General features: G+C 44.6%; 1 long non-coding RNA gene across 6 annotated transcripts; it reads left to right on the top strand.

Annotated features, from left to right (window-relative positions):
• The first annotated feature begins 4,999 nt into the window (after positions 1-4,999).
• LOC127924019 (uncharacterized) lies at positions 5,000-7,130 on the top strand. 6 transcript variants are annotated; one of them, XR_008116573.1, is made up of 4 exons: positions 5,000-5,456; positions 5,513-6,114; positions 6,192-6,268; positions 6,500-7,130. It is a non-coding gene; the product is annotated as an uncharacterized LOC127924019 (long non-coding RNA). The 6 variants fall into 6 exon arrangements; XR_008116572.1 differs by having other exon boundaries at positions 5,000-5,428; positions 5,569-6,268; XR_008116571.1 differs by having other exon boundaries at positions 5,000-5,428; positions 5,541-6,268.
• The last annotated feature ends 2,117 nt before the right edge of the window (positions 7,131-9,247 follow it).

Here is a 9,247-nt window from a genome sequence, read left to right as displayed (position 1 = left end):
TGGATCAGCACTTTATACACTGTTAGGATCCATGGGTCTACCACCACACCTCATTGGATCAGCACTTTATACACTGTTATGATCCATGGGTCTACCACCACACCTCATTGGATCAGCACTTTATACACTGTTAGGATCCATGGGTCTACAACCTCACCTCATTGGATCAGCACTTTATCTACTGTTAGGATCCATGGGTCTACCACCACACCTCATTGGATCAGCACTTTATCCACTGTTAGGATCCATGGGTCTACAACCACACCTCATTGGATCAGCACCTTCATACACTGTTAGGATCCATGGGTCTACCACCACACCTCATTGGATCAGCACTTTATACACTGTTAGGATCCATGGGTCTACCACCTCACCTCATTGGATCAGCACTTTATACACTGCTAGGATCCATGGGTCTACCACCACACCTCATTGGATCAGCACTTTATCCACTGTTAGGATCCATGGGTCTACAACCACACCTCATTGGATCAGCACCTTCATACACTGTTAGGATCCATGGGTCTACCACCACACCTCATTGGATCAGCACTTTATACACTGTTAGGATCCATGGGTCTACCACCACACCTCATTGGATCAGCACTTTATCCACTGTTAGGATCCATGGGTCTACAACCACACCTCATTGGATCAGCACCTTCATACACTGTTAGGATCCATGGGTCTACAACCACACCTCATTGGATCAGCACTTTATCCACTGTTAGGATCCATGGGTCTACAACCACACCTCATTGGATCAGCACCTTCATACACTGTTAGGATCCATGGGTCTACAACCACACCTCATTGGATCAGCACTTTATACACTGTTAGGATCCATGGGTCTACCACCACACCTCATTGGATCAGCACTTTATCCACTGTTAGGATCCATGGGTCTACAACCTCACCTCATTGGATCAGCACTTTATACACTGCTAGGATCCATGGGTCTACCACCTCACCTCATTGGATCAGCACTTTATCCACTGCTCGGATCCATGGGTCTACCACCACACCTCATTGGATCAGCACCTTCATACACTGTTAGGATCCATGGGTCTACCACCACACCTCATTGGATCAGCACCTTCATACACTGTTAGGATCCTTGGGTCTACCACCTCATTGGATCAACACCTTATACACTGCTAGGATCCATGGGTCTACAACCTCATTGGATCAACACTTTATACACTGCTAGGATCCATGGGTCTACAACCTCATTGGATCAGCACTTTATACATATAATTTATTAACAACCATCCACTGCTGGGATCTTTGGGGCCAAACAACAATTGACAGCTGGTTCTCTGCAGCTGAAACCATAAAGTGTGTTTTTTATTCAACAGATTGACCTTCAGTATAATTTTAGTCCAAATGTGGCTTAACTGATTTGATCAACATGATTTATAATTTGATTTCATGGAGATCAGATTGGGTGGGTTGGGGTGGTCCCAGTAGGGGATGGGGGTTGGGGTGGTCCAGGAGGGGTTGGGGGTTGGGGTGGTCCCAGTAGGGGATGGGGGTTGGGGTGGTCCAGGAGGGGTTGGGGGTGGGTTGGGGTGGTCCCAGTAGGGGATGGGGTTGGGGTGGTCCAGGAGGGGTTGGGGGGTGGGTTGGGGTGGTCCCAGTAGGGGATGGGGGTTGGGGTGGTCCAGGAGGGGTTGGGGGTTGGGGTGGTCCAGGAGGGGTTGGGGGTTGGGGTGGTCCAGTAGGGGTTGGGGGTTGGGGTGGTCCCAGTAGGGGATGGGGGTTGGGGTGGTCCCAGTAGGGGATGGGGTTGGGGTGGTCCAGTAGGGGTTGGGGGTTGGGGTGGTCCAGTAGGGGATGGGGGTTGGGGTGGTCCAGTAGGGGTTGGGGGGGTTGGGGTGGTCCAGGAGGGTTGGGGGTTGGGGTTGTCCAGGAGGGGTTGGGGGTTGGGGTGGTCCAGGAGGGTTGGGGTGGTCCAGTAGGGGTTGGGGGTTGGGGTGGTCCCAGTAGGGGATGGGGTTGGGGTGGTCCAGTAGGGGTTGGGGGTTGGGGTTGTCCCAGTAGGGGATGGGGGTTGGGGTGGTCCAGGAGGGGTTGGGGGTTGGGGTGGTCCAGTAGGGGTTGGGGGTTGGGGTGGTCCAGGAGGGGTTGGGGGTTGGGGTGGTCCAGTAGGGGTTGGGGGTTGGGGTGGTCCAGGAGGGGTTGGGGGTTGGGGTGGTCCAGTAGGGGTTGGGGGTTGGGGTGGTCCCAGTAGGGGATGGGGGTTGGGGTGGTCCAGGAGGGGTTGGGGGTTGGGGTGGTCCAGTAGGGGTTGGGGGGTGGGGTGGTCCAGGAGGGTTGGGGGTTGGGGTGGTCCAGTAGGGGTTGGGGGTTGGGGTGGTCCCAGTAGGGGATGGGGGTTGGGGTGGTCCAGGAGGGTTGGGGGTTGGGGTGGTCCAGTAGGGGTTGGGGGTTGGGGTGGTCCCAGTAGGGGATGGGGGTTGGGGTGGTCCAGGAGGGGTTGGGGGTTGGGGTGGTCCAGTAGGGGTTGGGGGTTGGGTTGGTCCAGTAGGGGTTGGGGGTTGGGGGTGGTCCAGTAGGGGTTGGGGTGGTCCAGGAGGGGTTGGGGGTTGGGGTGGTCCAGTAGGGGTTGGGGGTTGGGGTGGTCCAGTAGGGGTTGGGGGTTGGGGTGGTCCAGTAGGGGTTGGGGGTTGGGGTGGTCCAGGAGGGGTTGGAGGGTGGGTTGGGGTGGTCCTAGGAGGGGTTGGAGGGTGGGATGGGGTTGTTGTTTCTTGGTCTGACAGTAATCTTTGAGTGAGAATAGTGTCATTATAACAATCATTTAAATCTATATGTTTTGCAGCACTGGTTTCTTCTCATTTTTTCTAGAGTTTTTACTAGTGTCGTTTATCTCATAGTACTTTCTGTTCTATATTCCACTTTGTTGTTGTCTATAGTTTCACTCAATGCCGGGGGGTTAAGAAATCATGTAAAGCACAAGGCCTTATTTATATTTGCCAAACAGCTTAAAACAGATTGATGTCAACTTCTACAGATCTCAGTGGGGAAATGATTTGTCTCCTGGTTCTGAACTCTCTGCTGGAGTCACCACTCTAATGAATCAGTTCAATGGAAGGATTTTACACTCAGACTGGGACCCTATTGGTCACTTCCTGTGTCTTGTCATCAACATCATCATTATTACCAACATTTATTGGTTCAATTCCAAACTTGAAAATGATCAGTGACTTGAATCTTTGGAAAAGCGTATTCTCCATTGACTAACCAAGTTCCCTAATGCTTTACTTATAGTAGGCTAACCAAGTTCCCTAATGCTTTACTTGTAGTAGGTGGGGATTTCAATATTTCTCAGAATAATTTAATTGACAGATGGCCTCCAGGACAGTTCATTTCTATGAATATTAGTTTGTCCTCCAGGACAGTTCATTTCTATGAATATTAGTTTGGCCTCCAGGACAGTTCATTTCTATGAATATTAGTTTGGCCTCCAGGACAGTTCATTTCTATGAATATTAGTTTGTCCTCCAGGACAGTTCATTTCTATGAATATGAGTTTGTCCTCCAGGACAGTTCATTTCTATGAATATTAGTTTGTCCTCCAGGACAGTTCATTTCTATGAATATTAGTTTGGCCTCCAGGACAGTTCATTTCTATGAATATTAGTTTGGCCTCCAGGACAGTTCATTTCTATGAATATTAGTTTGGCCTCCAGGACAGTTCATTTCTATGAATATTAGTTTGTCCTCCAGGACAGTTCATTTCTATGAATATTAGTTTGGCCTCCAGGACAGTTCATTTCTATGAATATTAGTTTGTCCTCCAGGACAGTTCATTTCTATGAATATTAGTTTGGCCTCCAGGACAGTTCATTTCTATGAATATTAGTTTGGCCTCCAGGACAGTTCATTTCTATGAATATTAGTTTGGCCTCCAGGACAGTTCATTTCTATGAATATTAGTTTGTCCTCCAGGACAGTTCATTTCTATGAATATGAGTTTGTCCTCCAGGACAGTTCATTTCTATGAATATTAGTTTGGCCTCCAGGACAGTTCATTTCTATGAATATTAGTTTGGCCTCCAGGACAGTTCATTTCTATGAATATTAGTTTGGCCTCCAGGACAGTTCATTTCTATGAATATTAGTTTGTCCTCCAGGACAGTTCATTTCTATGAATATTAGTTTGGCCTCCAGGACAGTTCATTTCTATGAATATTAGTTTGTCCTCCAGGACAGTTCATTTCTATGAATATTAGTTTGGCCTCCAGGACAGTTCATTTCTATGAATATTAGTTTGGCCTCCAGGACAGTTCATTTCTATGAATATTAGTTTGGCCTCCAGGACAGTTCATTTCTATGAATATTAGTTTGGCCTCCAGGACAGTTCATTTCTATGAATATTAGTTTGTCCTCCAGGACAGTTCATTTCTATGAATATTAGTTTGGCCTCCAGGACAGTTCATTTCTATGAATATTAGTTTGTCCTCCAGGACAGTTCATTTCTATGAATATTAGTTTGGCCTCCAGGACAGTTAATTTCTATGAATATTAGTTTGGCCTCCAGGACAGTTCATTTCTATGAATATTAGTTTGAGGCAGTTGATGGAAAGGTTTGATATTGTAGATATTTGCAGAGTAAAGTTTCCTAATGACGAGTCTTTCACTTGGAGTAATAAGACCCACGCCAGACAATCACCACAGATCTTTGGTTGGTGTCGAAATGTTTTGATTAACAGGCTATTTCTGTTAACATCCTGGTCACTCCCCTTTCTGACCATAGAGCTGTTTATATTGACATTACACTGTTTATCTCTGATAATGGCCCTTACTGATCATAGAGCTGTTTATATTGACATTACACGTTTGATCTCTGATAATGGCCCTGGCAGAGCATCCTATTGGAAGCTTAATAGCTCTATATTAAAACATGAGTTGGTCCAGATGGAGATAAACTATGTAATTAAACACTTCTGGAACAACGCCATAAATAACAATTCATACAGTAATAACTGGGAGCTTTTTAAGGTTGGAAAATACGCAAGAAAACATGAGAGTATTGTTGCCAAGACCAGGAGAACTGAAGAAGAAAGTGTAATTACAAAGATCACATGTCTTGTTCAAAAGCCTGTTGAAAGTCTTTCAGAGGAGGATAAATCTGTTCTGTTTGATCTACAACACCAGATGGATGATATGTATAAACTGAAAGCAGACGGAACCTTTGTCAGTTGTAGGTAGAAATGGAGGAGGATGAACTAAATGTATCTTGTTTTTTTTTCAGGTTAGAAAAATACCTCTAAAAATAATAAAATTCAGCAATTAAATATGACTGGTCTCATCACAGATGACCCCACATTAATCTCCATCTTTAGTTGCATCTTCTACAGTATTATGAGGTGTCCTCATCTTCTACAGTATTGTGAGGTGTCCTCATCTTCTACAGTATTGTGAGGTGTCCTCATCTTCTACAGTATTATGAGGTGTCCTCATCTTCTACAGTATTATGAGGTGTCCTCATCTTCTACAGTATTGTGAGGTGTCCTCATCTTCTACAGTATTGTGAGGTGTCCTCATCTTCTACAGTATTGTGAGGTGTCCTCATCTTCTACAGTATTGTGAGGTGTCCTCATCTTCTACAGTATTGTGAGGTGTCCTCATCTTCTACAGTATTGTGAGGTGTCCTCATCTTCTACAGTATTGTGAGGTGTCCTCATCTTCTACAGTATTGTGAGGTGTCCTCATCTTCTACAGTATTGTGAGGTGTCCTCATCTTCTACAGTATTGTGAGGTGTCCTCATCTTCTACAGTATTGTGAGGTGTCCTCATCTTCTACAGTATTGTGAGGTGTCCTCATCTTCTACAGTATTGTGAGGTGTCCTCATCTTCTACAGTATTGTGAGGTGTCCTCATCTTCTACAGTATTGTGAGGTGTCCTCAACTCTTTGTTTTGATTGTCTGGGGGATGTGAAACCAGTTGGTGAGGCTGACAGGGAACAGTGTGATGAAACCCTGTTAAAGTTGAACACATCATTTATTCTATTGAACAACTTAAAAATAATAAGTCTCCTGGGACTGATGGTGTATCTGCTGAGTTTTACACAACTGATTACAGAACAGTTAGTCCCTTTTCTGTTGGAGGTCTCCTGGGACTGATGGTGTATCTGCTGAGTATTACACAACTGATTACAGAACAGTTAGTCCCTTTTCTGTTGGAGGTCTCCTGGGACTGATGGTGTATCTGCTGAGTTTTACACAACTGATTACAGAACAGTTAGTCCCTTTTCTGTTGGAGGTCTCCTGGGACTGATGGTGTATCTGCTGAGTTTTACACAACTGTTTACAGAACAGTTAGTCCCTTTTCTGTTGGAGGTCTCCTGGGACTGATGGTATATCTGCTGAGTTTTACACAACTGTTTACAGAACAGTTAGTCCCTTTTCTGTTGGAGGTCTCCTGGGACTGATGGTGTATCTGCTGAGTTTTACACAACTGTTTACAGAACAGTTAGTCCCTTTTCTGTTGGAGGTCTCCTGGGACTGATGGTGTATCTGCTGAGTTTTACACAACTGATTACAGAACAGTTAGTCCCTTTTCTGTTGGAGGTCTCCTGGGACTGATGGTATATCTGCTGAGTTTTACACAACTGTTTACAGAACAGTTAGTCCCTTTTCTGTTGGAGGTCTCCTGGGACTGATGGTATATCTGCTGAGTATTACACAACTGATTACAGAACAGTTAGTCCCTTTTCTGTTGGAGGTCTCCTGGGACTGATGGTATATCTGCTGAGTTTTACACAACTGTTTACAGAACAGTTAGTCCCTTTTCTGTTGGAGGTCTCCTGGGACTGATGGTATATCTGCTGAGTTTTACACAACTGATTACAGAACAGTTAGTCCCTTTTCTGTTGGAGGTCTCCTGGGACTGATGGTGTATCTGCTGAGTTTTACACAACTGTTTACAGAACAGTTAGTCCCTTTTCTGTTGGTCTTTTATGAAAGCATTGTAAATAATGCTCTCCCTCCCAGTCTGACTCCAGGTCTGATTACATTGTAAATAATGCTCTCCCTCCCAGTCTGACTCCAGGTCTGATTACATTGTAAATAATGCTCTCCCTCCCAGTCTGACTCCAGGTCTGATTACATTGTAAATAATGCTCTCCCTACCAGTTTGACTCCAGGTCTGATTACATTGTAAATAATGTTCTGGTCTGATTACATTGTAAATAATGTTCTCCCTCCCAGTCTGACTCCAGGTCTGATTACATTGTAAATAATGCTCTCCCTCCCAGTCTGACTCCAGGTCTGATTACATTGTAAATAATGCTCTCCCTCCCAGTTTGACTCCAGGTCTGATTACATTGTAAATAATGCTCTCCCTCCCAGTCTGACTCCAGGTCTGATAACATTGTAAATAATGCTCTCCCTCCCAGTCTGACTCCAGTTTGATTACATTGTAAATAATGCTCTCCCTCCCAGTTTGACTCCAGGTCTGATTACATTGTAAATAATGCTCTCCCTCCCAGTCTGACTCCAGGTCTGATTACATTGTAAATAATGCTCTCCCTCCCAGTCTGACTCCAGGTCTGATTACATTGTAAATAATGCTCTCCCTCCCAGTTTGACTCCAGGTCTGATTACATTGTAAATAATACTCTCCCTCCCAGTTTGACTCCAGATCTGATTACATTGTAAATAATGCTCTCCCTCCCAGTCTGACTCCAGGTCTGATTACATTGTAAATAATGCTGTCCCTCCCAGTCTGACTCCAGGTCTGATTACATTGTAAATAATGCTCTCCCTCCCAGTCTGACTCCAGGTCTGATTATATTGTAAATAATGCTCTCCCTCCCAGTCTGACTCCTGGTCTGATTACATTGTAAATAATGCTCTCCCTCCCAGTCTGACTCCAGGTCTGATTACATTGTAAATAATGCTCTCCCTCCCAGTTTGACTCCAGGTCTGATTACATTGTAAATAATGCTCTCCCTCCCAGTTTGACTCCAGGTCTGATTACATAGTAAATAATGCTCTCCCTCCCAGTTTGACTCCAGGTCTGATTACATTGTAAATAATGCTCTTCCTCCCAGTCTGACTCCAGGTCTGATTACATTGTAAATAATGCTCTTCCTCCCAGTCTGACTCCAGGTCTGATTACATTGTAATTAATGCTCTCCCTCCCAGTCTGACTCCAGGTCTGATTACATTGTAAATAATGCTCTCCCTCCCAGTCTGACTCCATGTCTGATTACATTGTAAATAATGTTCTCCCTACCAGTTTGACTCCAGGTCTGATTACATTGTAAATAATGTTCTCCGTCCCAGTCTGACTCCAGGTCTGATTACATTGTAAATAATGTTCTCCCTACCAGTTTGACTCCAGGTCTGATTACATTGTAAATAATGCTCTCCCTCCCAGTTTGACTCCAGGTCTGATTACATTGTAAATAATGCTCTCCCTCCCAGTTTGACTCCAGGTCTGATTACATTGTAAATAATGCTCTCCCTCCCAGTCTGACTCCAGGTCTGATTACATTGTAAATAATGCTCTCCCTCCCAGTCTGACTCCAGGTCTGATTACATTGTAAATAATGCTCTTCCTCCCAGTTTGACTCCAGGTCTGATTACATTGTAAATAATGCTCTCCCTCCCAGTCTGACTCCAGGTCTGAGTACATTGTAAATAATGCTCTCCCTCACAGTTTGACTCCAGGTCTGATTACATTGTAAATAATGCTCTCCCTCCCAGTCTGACTCCAGGTCTGATTACATTGTAAATAATGCTCTCCCACCCAGTTTGACTCCAGGTCTGATTACATAGTAAATAATGCTCTCCCACCCAGTTTGACTCCAGGTCTGATTACATTGTAAATAATACTCTCCCTCCCAGTTTGACTCAAGCTCTGATTACATTGTAAATAATACTCTCCCTCCCAGTTTGAATCAAGCTCTGATTACATTCATCCATAAGCCCAAGAAAGAGTTGCTTCTCCTCGATAATTGGCGTCCAGTCTGTCTGCTCAACGACTAACAATATCAGCCTCTATATTTGCAAAAAGAATGAAAGCAATATTGGACTCAATTATAGAGGAGACCCAATCTGTCTTCATGAGGAACAGACATATGTTACAGACTGTGTGATAGACATATGTTACAGACTGTGTGATAGACATATGTTACAGACTGTGTGATAGACACATGTTACAGACTGTGTGATAGACATATGTTACAGACTGTGTGATAGACATATGTTACAGACTGTGTGATAGACATATGTT

The sequence above is a fragment of the Oncorhynchus keta genome, unplaced genomic scaffold (genome assembly GCF_023373465.1).
Source record: "Oncorhynchus keta strain PuntledgeMale-10-30-2019 unplaced genomic scaffold, Oket_V2 Un_contig_350_pilon_pilon, whole genome shotgun sequence".
Lineage (NCBI taxonomy): Eukaryota > Metazoa > Chordata > Actinopteri > Salmoniformes > Salmonidae > Oncorhynchus > Oncorhynchus keta.
The sequence above is the reverse complement of the archived record's forward strand: the minus strand, read 5'-3'. Positions and strand labels throughout refer to the sequence as shown.